Genomic DNA, 11978 nt, shown 5'->3' with positions numbered 1-11978 from the left:
TAAATGTAAAACAATATATATGGCATATAATAATGAACATTGTTATTATTCCTAACTCAAAGATATTATTGGTTCATTCTGCTTCACTATCTTGGGGAAGAGATTAAAGACATATTTCCTTTAATATTCAAATTAGAAGAACTCCCACCCCCATGACTATAGATCAACAGAACATCCACTCTTTCCCTTGGGTTTCCCTCTCCCCAAATATCCCTGACTTTCCAAACACTGTTTGTAGGTTCGGCTAACCGACTCTGATTACAGATTTTTCGTTTTCTAGCTATCCATGCTCCAAGTTGTCATCACTCTAGAATTTCCTTAACAGAAAGTATCATAGTTTGCTCTAAGCTTAAACAAAATCTCCCCCTAAATTTCTGCCTCAAATATCTCAGTATTGTATGGGAGATAGCAAGCCTTACTCCATGCTTCAGGAATAAAGGAGAATAAAGCAAAGAATGACTAAGATGGCTCCCAAGGTGGTCCGTGAACCCCACAAACTGTTAACTGGAACTCTGGATTTCATTTCACACCTGGCAGGCTTCCTAGTGGAGGAGGCATCCAACTTTCACTGATGAGACATCCCCAGCCATACCCTCCTTCAGAAACCAGACAGTCATTCCTTAGCTCACAGAAAGAAGGTCCCTTCTCACTCTCTGCCCACATCCAGTACATGCTGGCTGCTTTTTCACCCAGAATTAGAAATAACAGGAGGACCTATTTCTTTGGGAAACACCCTGCTCTTCCTTCCACCCACAAGATGGAGGCTGAGTGCCTGGGACAGGACAGTTGCTGGCATTTCTTGAGGTCTGAGTTGTTCAATCTTAAATAGCACTCTTTGAGAGCACCAAGAGTTCAGTATAAATCTAGATTTAGGAGGAGTAATCCTTCAAGGACCCAGACAGGAGTGAAGTATACTCAAATTGCATCAAAAATCCAAATGCTCAAAAAAAAAAATCCAAATGTTCAGTTCAGTAGAACAATAGGTGGTAGGTTTTGCTGATATGTAGAAGGAATCAGCACTAATTCTCCAAGAGTAATTGATGTTCCCCAATTTCAGGAAGCAAGTGTTATCTGTGACCCCAAAATGTCTATATTCCAATGAAAGAAAAAAATATTAAAGGCTTCTTCCTTGGGCACCTCATCAACAGGGATGTGGTGAAGACAAATTGAAACGTGCTTTGTGAATTTTAGAGCATTCAGCAAATGAGGGCACGGGAGGCCTCAAGAGGAAGACACCAATTTTTCTGCAAATCAGGGTAAATAGATCCTAGAGCAGTAACTCAAAGAATTTAAGAAACAGCAGTGTTTTTGCCCCAAGGTGGTGACACCAGCCATATCTGGAGCCTGAGGGCAGCTGACTACCTTACAAGCTGTTGTGTGGAGCAGATAAACTAATGGATATGGACATGGCATTTCAGTGTAGTTAATTGCTCCCCACTGCCTCTCTTCTTTGCACTGTACCCAGAACTGCAACACATTCATTGCAAAACCTCAGACACTTGTTATATAGTAGGTGATGAATTTAAAGTTGGAGTCTGGGGAGGAGGTGAATGGCACACTCTGCTATCCTACGGTCAAAGGAAGTGAGGGCTCAAAAGGACCTCAGAGATCACGCCAGCCCAATCTCCTGCTGTGCAGATTAGGAAACAGATGTCTGGAATGGCTGAGGAGACTTCCCAAGGCCATGGGATGAGCCTCCTCATTTTTAGAAGGAAGGAAGTCTCTCTATAATGGCACACAGCCTCCTCTTCCCTTTCTCCTGTCATACACACAGCCTCCAGCTTTTACTGCTCCACATCAGGACAAAGTAGCAGCAGCTGATTTTTTAACTGCAGATACATGCTTGTTCAAATACATTAAGTCACCCCCCTCACTGAATAATTCCTTAGGAGCAAACGTGCAGGCTGGCAAGTACAGAGAGGTGGGTGGGGGTGTATAAGAACTGAGGGGGGATGGGAGAGACATTTCACAATTTATCAAAATTATGACCATTGGCACATCATCTTTCACAGTAGAAGTACTATTTGTATAGACTACACATATGTGTGTGTGGAAAAGAGAAAAAAATGATAAGATAAAATATCTCAGGTTCCTGTAGCCAAGGTATAGTTGGTATTGCAAATGAGAATCAAACCTGCACCCTGGATCCTTCCAGATGCCTTTTTATCAGCCCTTTCCCACAGATTGCGTGGAATGGATAGAGCAAATCACACAGCCATGCAGATTGGTATCACTGTGAAGGAATGGTCATTAGCCTGAGATAGCTTTAGCCCTTACTCTGCATCCTGGAAGAGAGGAAAGCAAGAGGCCAGTGCTTTCTTCAAGCAGGCATGAGGTGAGTGCTAGTAAGTCATCCCCTCATCTCACTAGGCTGGCCCAATATGAGCAAAGAAGAGGATATTAGGGCCAGTGGTTACAATGATCATGTCCCCACTGGGGCACCTCCATGACATTAGATGGGTCTCATGGATGGAGGCAAATCATGCAGGCCTCTATAAACCTCAGATGATGGTATTGACAGAGACACAGAGGCAGGGAAAGTAAACACCTGTCAGTTCCAGGAATGACAAATCACTCCCCTTTGCAGACTATAAGGACCCCCACAGAAGCAAACTCCTACCAGTGTAGCTGGCAGGCTCCTCAAGGAATAGTGCCATAGCATGAGCTCAGAATCGGCCTCCGCAGCTGACAGGTCAGATTTGTCAGCAGTGAAACCCAGGCTGGCCCTGGTGAGAGGGAGCTTATGCTATTGGGTCCATGAATAGCAGTCCTAAGGCTCATTCTGCAGGCAGTGGACGCTGGGCTAGCTGAGGACAGAAGACAGAGTGGACATCCAGGGAAGAGTCCTGTCTGCCTGCTGTTTGAGTGTCTCCTCTATAGTGCATGCAGCCCAGTGGACAAGAAAACAGCAAATAGTGTGCCCATACCCACAGTCTCATCACCTGCCTCTTTCTGGAATATCCTTGTCTCTGATATTCAAATCATGTTCCTTTTTGGCCTCTGCCCAACCGGCCCAAACCATTTTCCTTGGCTAGGATTTTGCCCAAGCCTCTAACTTAGGCCATGTTTTCCCCTATGCCTATTTGATGTGCTATATGCAGCCTGGCCTCCTCACTATTTTCTTTCAGGGCCTCTTTCAAATCATCTGCAGTACCCTTTTTCCTAAGACACAAACATGCAGAGCTGACCCATCCATGAAGTAGGCCAGAATAGTTCTCTCTTCTGTCTGTTAGTTGCAGGGAAGCACACATGAATGAAGCCATAGATGTGAGAGCTCAAGGTGTAAGTGTTCCTATGATAGAACAAGTGATTGGGATCTGGCCCACCTCTCTAGGAACTTCCTTTTGCCCTCTGGGCCTGCTCAATCTTGATCCCAATTATACCATTCCGTAAGATGGTTGTTAGCTGGTATGCCCACGTGACCTTATGATTGGGTGGGCCTGACCAGATCCAGCTCGTAAAGGGTGGCTCTGACTGCATTTCCCTGTCCCATGATGTCTCATGATCAACCTCTCAGTCTCCACTAGACACCAGTAGCACAACAGTGGCTGCTTGCTCAGTTGACAGCAGTGGGACTTGAAGCCCCTTCTGCCTGCATTCTCTCTACCCTACAAATATCCCCAAGTCACTTCTTGGGAACCTGAAGGTTCTGTGAATCACATTTGACAAATAAACAACTTGGGTATTTTTTTTTCTGATGCTTTCTTATTTGGCTCTGATGTTTATATGCAGTTCTTGGGTCAACTTCCATTGTTGAAGAAGAAATAGAACTCCTTCTCAGTTTCAACATGTGACTACTGTGTCTCCCCTCACCATCCCCAGGACCCAGGTGGCCTCTTGCCCCACTACCAACTGCAGGTGACCAAGCAAGCTGCAATATTCTCCCCATTTATTGCAGTTTGGGGTTTCATACATCACACTGTCAATTGTAATCGCAAGTCTTGGCAATCAAATGTCCACTTACAGTCTGAATGCCAAAGTGGGCAGTGCCTATTTCCTAGGGCAATTCTGTCTTTCTGTAAGAATTCACCATCTCTCATTTCACCTATCAGCCCCCTTCCAAAATTACATTGGAAGCCTCTGATTTAACCCATCGGTCAAGTGTTACAGAGCAACATTTGGGGAGGAATGTAAATGACCAGGATCTTGGTCCTCAAGAGCAACAGCAATTCAATACTCTTCCATTCATAAACTAATTTCACACTCATTAAATTAAATAATGTCCTCCTCTCTGGCAGAAATATTTATGCCTGAGGTTCTTTGAAAAACCCACATATAAACTTCAGAACCCAAATGAGGTACTTGGGATGTACCAGGAAGAAGGTGGCCTTGAATGGACATCATGGGGAAGAACATTTGAATAAGGAGACAGTAATGGTTTACTCTGGCTGAGACTAATTTTCTTGCCTCAAAAGCCAGCAATGCTGAAATAATCTCCCAACTTCCTCTGCTCGGAGGATGAGGCATGGCATGGCTTCCAACACAGGCCACTGATGAAGGCATTGTGGCAAAAACAAAGGAGAATTACCTCCCCAGAATTTGTGTAGAGTTTGGTGTCATAAAAAGTGACAGGCATAAAGCCTTTGAAAGACAGCAGATGCAGCCACAAATCTTCCAGTTTGAACATTAAGTCACTGAAGAATAAGAAGGATTTTAAAGTCTTGGGGCATCATCCCAGTTATAAGGAAACCTGAATTTGCTATAGACCAAAAGAAGCAACAGCAGATTCACACCCTCTAAGGGGCGTGTGAGAAATCTGCAGAAGATGGGACAGTCCTCAAAAATGAAAGGAGAACTTGCCAAAGCCAGCAACTCCTCTCTCAAGACTTCTGTCAGACTCTTGAGAGGAAGGGTGATTAGTTAGCACTTGAGGGATACCTCAGAGAAGCTGTGATCTCAGAGGGCTTTGGAGATATAACAGACCTTGGCTTGTCCAATTATATGCTAGTGTATGACCTAGGGGAAGTTAATTATCACTGCTAAGCATTCACTTCTTCTGGAAACTGGAATAATGTTTAATTCACAGAGTGGTTGTAAGAATAAAATGATGCCTCTAACTTTCTTAACATAATTTCTGATATAAAACAGGTGGTTAAAAATGTCAGTTCCCCTTTTCCTTCCCCTTGCATATGATGTGATTAAACATATATGCTTTACAAAATAAAACAGCTGCCTGTGAAAGTCAACCATTTCTGACAATAAGTAATGGAATAAAAGAAAATACATGTGTAGATTCATTACATGGGATATACTTAATTGTTAAAAAAGAAAGGTTGCCAGTTATTAAGGTGAACTTCTTTTAGCTTATTCTAATTCATAAATCCAAACACATCCTTTCATTCTGCTGTTTTCCACATGGCTGCACCAGTTTGCACTCTGACCAAGAGTTCCTCAGAAAGTTAAAAACAGAACTATCCAATGATCCAGTAATTTGCACCACTGCGTATTTATCCCCCAAATACAAAAACACTAAAAAAATAGAAAAATACAAAATAACTAATTGAAAGGGATACATGCACCCCTATGTTTACAGCAGCATTATTCACAACAGTCAAGTTTTGGAAGCACCCCAAGTATCCAGTGATAGATAAATTGATAAAGATTTGGTACGTATGCACAATGGGATATTACTGAGTCATAAAAAAGAATGAAATCTTGCCATTTGTAATGATATAGATGGAGCTAAAAAGTATAATACTAAGTGCAATAACTCAGTCAGAGAAAGCAAATATCATGTGATTTCAGTCATATGTGGAATTTAAGAAACAAATGAAGAAATAGCCTTTTAATGCTATAGAGAGCAAACTAATGGTTACCAGAGGGAAGATGGGTGAAGGATGGGTAAAACGGGCAGTGAGGATTAAGGATTACTTTTGTCCTGATTGAGTACCAGGTGATGTATGGAGGTGTTGAATCACTACATGATGCACCTAAAACTAATATAACATTGTTAATTATACTGGAAGTTAAAATTAAAAAAAAAAAAAGATTTATTTATCTATTTATTTTGAGAGAGAGAGAGCAGGGTGGGGTGCAGAGGGAAAGCGGAAGAGAGAATCTCAAGCAGAGTCCCCCCCTGAGCGCAGAGCCCAACATGGGGCTCAATCCCATGACCTTGAGATCATGACCTGAGTCAAAAACAAGAGTCAGATGATTAACCCAACTCAGGTGAGCCACTCAGGTGCCCTGAAAATCTTTTTTTTTTTAAACTCTTGACTCTACCCTCAAAACAGCTCAATTTTATGACTTCTTTGTGCTTAATACTTGTCATAATTGACATGACCATCTCACCAGTCCTAAGACCAGAAACATTAGAGTGACATATGGCACCTATCAACAATGGTTGATACCCCTAACCCATCCTTCCCTCTACCCCTAAACCATCACTGCTCTCTTCTCTAGATAACTTGTTCCACTCTTTCCCCATTTCCTCTAATACAAATAGTACTGAATCCTTCATTCATGATATCTTTCAAAAAACTAGACAAAACAATCTTGGTGGTTCACTTCCCACTACCCTAAACCATCACTGCTCCTTCTCTAGATAACTTGTTCCACGCTTTCCCCATTTCCTCTAATACAAATAGTACTGAATCCTTCATTCATGATATCTTTCAAAACTAGACAAAACAATCTTGGTGGTTCATCATTGCCTACTGAAGGCAAGATCAACTCTTCTGTGGTAGTCTCTCTTAGAATCCTTGAGCACCCACCTTTGGCCAGGAGCTATTTCCAGTTAGAGGATAAAGGGATGCTTGGAGCCTGGTCCCTGCCCTTGAGAATCAAACATTCTGAGAGAAGATGATGAAATCAACAAGTTAACAGAGAATATTAACTCTGTGCTGTGCATGGGTCCGCAGGAGACCCATCCGATGAAAGGGTTCAGAGGGAGGAAGAAGAAGGGAACGACTTGATTTTATTCATATCTACATTCTGATGTCTAGAATACAGGTCACCAGAATATGGTTCATGGACTAAATCCAGCCCATTATCTATTTCCATAGGTCTTCAAGACAAGAAACAGTGTTTAAAGATGAACATTTTCATCAGTTTGATGATAGAAAACCCTAACTTGAACCCCAGTTAAGTGAAATGTTACCCACTTGTGTTAGAGTTCCCCAGAAAAACAGAACCAATAAGCTGTTCTACAGAAACTTAGCTCTAAATGTCTTGGTCCACCATGTGAAAGCCTCCTCATTATCTAACTCATGACTACTGGTGCTTCCTCCTTTTTGCCTCATCTTTAGTTCATGTCCTGTATCACTGTCCTAGGCCTTGCAATGACATCCAAAGCTTGAGCTTTTAGGACCCAAGGGCAAGAGCAGGAAGTTCACAAAGCAAAAACACAAATGGGTAATAAGTATAGGAAAAAATATTTACCCACACCAAGGATAAAAAAAGCCTTGATTTTTATTTTTTATTTTTATTTATCAAATTATCACATCACTTTTAATTTAATGCTCACAACTGCTGATGTTCAGCGAAACAGAATCTCCGTAGCCCTAGAATGTCAACACCCCTGTGACCCCATTCGATAGATGTGATCTCTATTTCATATTCAGGAAAATGAGTCTCCAAGAAGATAAAGCCTCTGACTGTTTAAATCATCCCACCCCCAATCTCAAATCCCCTTCATCCCTTAAGACTATTTTCAGGCATTATCTCTTTTAGGAAACTTTCTAGGATATGCCATCTTAAGCTGGGCTTGGCACACCCCATAATCTCCTGTGATTCCTCTATCTCTGAACTTGCACGGCATTTTATATACATTTGCTTAGAGATCGCCCTCCCCTAATAGAATGTGATCATCATGGAAGTATTGACTGCTCCAGTTAGTCTCTACATGCTCCATCCGGCATCTGCTGCCCCCCTCCCTTACCATGGACTGGGCTGGCCTCAATGAGTGTGTTAAATTAAGACTGAAAAATGGGGAGCCAGATCCAAACTTCTGCCTTTCTGACCTCAACACTCAGGCTCTTTCTGATACATAATACTGCCTTGCTGAATTTCCTGATGTCCGGCATCTGGTGGGTTTGTAAATGTGGCCTGCAGGGCTAGCAAACCAAGACTCCTCTCCTTTGCCTGGTAGGTAGGCTACACCTTGCTTGAAAAAAAGCTTGCTTCACCCAGACAAGTGTCCAATAATAAACATCGTATTCTCTAGAGAAGCCCTCCAGGAAGCCTTACCTGTTCTTCGTCTGCCAGGCAACCAGATGCTCTGGAGACACACCTTACTCAATGAGATTGACAACTTACTCCTGTTCTCTCCTGGCTTCTGGATATAGAGTCCAGGATCCTCTGATAAACAAACCCTAAAATGGATGATTCCTTGAGCTTTTACATGCTCCAGGAAATAAGCTATTTTACTTGATTTATCAAATTTGACATCAAACTAATTTGAGGTAGACATTAGAATTTCTATTTTCTCGGCTAAGGGTATCACAGTTCAGAGAGGTAAGAAAGTTGACTCATGGTCTCCCAGAGCCTGAAAGTCCCACTTGGAGTACAACCAGGTCCATCTGACTCCTGACCCTGATGCTGCATGTGGCCTAGGCCTCCTGACTTTCCCTTTGTGCTTTGCAATTCAGTCCTGCAGAGCCATCTCTGGGGCATCCCACTGACATAGCCAACCTGCAGTGACAATGATTTGTGCCCGCCATTCCCACGTCCAGTCACTCACCTCTCTGTACTGCTCTGTGACAGCAACCTCTGCCCCTCGAAGCAACACTCCTTTCCATCCCCACCCACCTACAACTTTTCTAGACCTCTCCAGACGCAGCACAATCAAATTTTCCCATTATGTTAGCCAGCTACAGGTCAGCACCTCTCTCCAATTGAAAATTATTATAGATAGGCCTCACACAACTTTATTTTTCTTCCCCTGTGTGTACCTTTCAGAAAATAGAGATGTTTTATTTCTCCACCTTCTCATCTTCTTGGGCAGCTGAGGTGGACAAGTGGTTTCTCCTATAATTTCCTCCAGGCAGCATCTTTCCTTCAATGCCTTTTATTCAGTTGGATTTAAAACCCCAGACAAAAATAAATATGTGGCAAGCAGCAGGCAATTCTCAGGAAGAAAGGAAGGGAGGCTTCCAGGCAGATGAGATACTTATGCTAAATTTAATTAAGTCCAATACGTCTTTTGGTCATCGTCTCCAGGAAAAGGAAAGAATGAAAGACAATGGATGTTTACTGAGCACCTACTATGTGCCAGGCCAGTGCTAGGTGCGTCACAACTCCCCCATAAGATATTTTCCTTATTTTACTCCAATATGTGGGTAGATAGGGATTTATCAGAAACTAAGTTCATAGCAAATTATGCAGATAGTCAGAGAGATCTGAAATTATTTCTGCAGTTGTGGGAGCCAGCCGGCCAGCCACAAACACCCACAGGCCCCACCGTCAGAGCCAGAAATGCATCAGTAGCCTCCAGCTGGCAGCAGGAGGGTCTGGAAATCATGGGTCTGGACTTGGTGACCATTAGGATCCACCCTATCTCCTGACTCAGTCTCTGGGATTGGGCACTGTCTTTCCTATGGACCACTCATGTTCCCTGTTTCTAATTTGAAACCCCTATGCACACCTGGACACCCGTCTCAGACCTGCCTATAGTCAGCCAGATTCCAATCTGCACCCTGTCCTCCTGCTCTGCCTTTGCCTCCCCCACACTAGCCTGGGCTCTGCCTTGAATGAACTGTCTGCAAATCCTCAGAATATAATGGGCACATTTAAACAAATAATAATAATAGGCACATTTTATGTTCTGTGCCAAGGTTATATTCCTACATCCTCTGGGTGTGTTCTTTCCTACAATCTGAAGAAATCCATAACGTGCTCCCTAGCTTGGAAGAGAGCTCTGGCCCTGCTTCCCCACCCACATCTCCATGCTGGCTTGTGTCCCCCCAATCCAGTCTGGTTGTCCTGCACTGGGAGTTGGCTGTGTGAACTGAGTGGTCATCTCATGGGACAAACCTGGCCGACTTTTCCCTTGAGGCATCAGGCTCTTCTCATGCTCTGTGGTGGGACACCAAGGTCCTCAGTTTCCCCAACTACTTCTTGGGACAGAGACTGAACAGATTGGCTTTAGACCTGGGTTTGTTCAGGGTGCCTGCCCAGCAGGTGAGTGAGTAACATCTGTCTGCTGCTGGGAAGTCTCTGAAGCTGGCCGAGCATGACTTTGAGTTCTCTATTATCAGTTGTTATTGGTAACCCCTCAAAAAAGTTTGAGATGGATGAAGGTTAGCTACTCCTCCCAGTCTTGTTACTAGGTTATATTGAAAGCACATCTTAAGCCAAAATCTATCACAAAGTAGGTATTGGTAAATAACCACTTGGTAAGAAAGACGGCAAACATAGTTCATAAAATCTGTATAAATAAGCATTCCCTTTCTGGGACTATGGATATTCCCTGCATGGAAGGTTCAAGAGGGGCAAACCCCAAGATTCCAGTTCTGGGGCTCTGTTTATGTACAGCCAACAGCATCTAGAACTCACACAGGGACACAGATCCTTAGAGGATTAGTGCCAGGTATCCCTGACAGTGAAGGGCTGGGCTTTACAACCTATTCATTGAGGGCAGAAGTATTTCTAAAAGTCAGGCATGTATTCTGAACACCTTGACTTTTATCAAAAAGAGCTCTTTGTAAGTCCTTATCAAGTGAATAAACAAGTCACTGCTCTCATCAATAAGAATTTATTTTTAGTTTCGGGATGTTCATTAGCCACTCCTCCCTTGGGGTGAGGGAGATCAGATGCTTGTAGCAGCTGCCTCTGGATTTTAGCTCTTCAGACAGAAGGTTAAAATTCCACACTGTCCTGCCAAAATTGAAAAAGGTCTAAAAGCAAAAAGATTTGGTGACACATTTGCAGGAAAAATCTGACCTGCTCTGAACTTGTTGGGTGGTAATATCTAACATAGGGAGACCTTTCAATGGCCTTGAGAATCTGACTTCACCTGAATATTAGTGTTTTACTGCAAAAGAATTACAGGTTTTGTATTCCAGGGTGCAGCCTCAGACCCCCTGAGTGATACATAATACCCAGTGTATGCACAGAGTCACCTTCCTAAAATCCAGAAAACAATTCTTTTTTTTTTAATTTTTATTTATTTATGATAGTCACATACAGAGAGAGAGAGAGAGAGGCAGAGACACAGGCAGAGGGAGAAGCAGGCTCCATGCACCGGGAGCCCGACGTGGGATTCGATCCCAGGTCTCCAGGATCGCGCCCTGGGCCAAAGGCAGGCGCCAAACCGCTGCGCCACCCAGGGATCCCTTTTGTGGTTTGTTTTTTGTTTTTAATTCAGAAAACAATTCTTAAACACAACCCTCCCCCATCCCCCTGGTTCAAAGGCTTCGGACAAGAGATTGGATCCATGAAGTACAAGGCAGTCGCCCCTAGACTTGCCGAGATGAGGAGGTGTAAGGGACACATAGATAGACTAGCTTTCCTTTTAGCCCTCTGTTCCTCCCCACCCAGACTCCCAGGGCTGAGGAGTTAGGACCCAGGAGACCATCCCTGACTGCCTCTTCCTGCAGGTTTAGAGGTAGATCCTGGCCTTAGAACTGCCTGAGGGAGGGAGAGAGAGACCTGAGCCTTTGGCCCTCCCCTTTAGCTTTGAATGGGAGAGCAAGACTAGAGTCTGGCCTCAGACCCTTTCCCAGCACTGATGTCTCTGAGTAGCAGACACCTGCAAAGAAATATGAGCTCAAAATGCAAGACCTCTGTGACCCCCTAGAAAACAAAACTGGAACCTAGAAGATACAAGCAGCAAAACCTGAAGGAGAAACCGTCCAGGAATAGAAAACAAGCATTCTCAGGGCACATTAGGAGCAAAGGAAGAGGTTAGCTCTATGCAACAAGTTTTTCCTTAAATACTCATCTATAGGGCAGCCCGGATGGCTCAGCAGTTTAGCACCGCCTTCAGCCCAGGGCGTGATCCTGGAGACCTGGAATCGAGTCCCACGTCCGGCTCCCTG

The sequence above is a fragment of the Canis lupus genome, chromosome 14, assembly GCF_048164855.1.
Source record: "Canis lupus baileyi chromosome 14, mCanLup2.hap1, whole genome shotgun sequence".
Lineage (NCBI taxonomy): Eukaryota > Metazoa > Chordata > Mammalia > Carnivora > Canidae > Canis > Canis lupus.
This window is presented reverse-complemented; position numbering follows the sequence as displayed.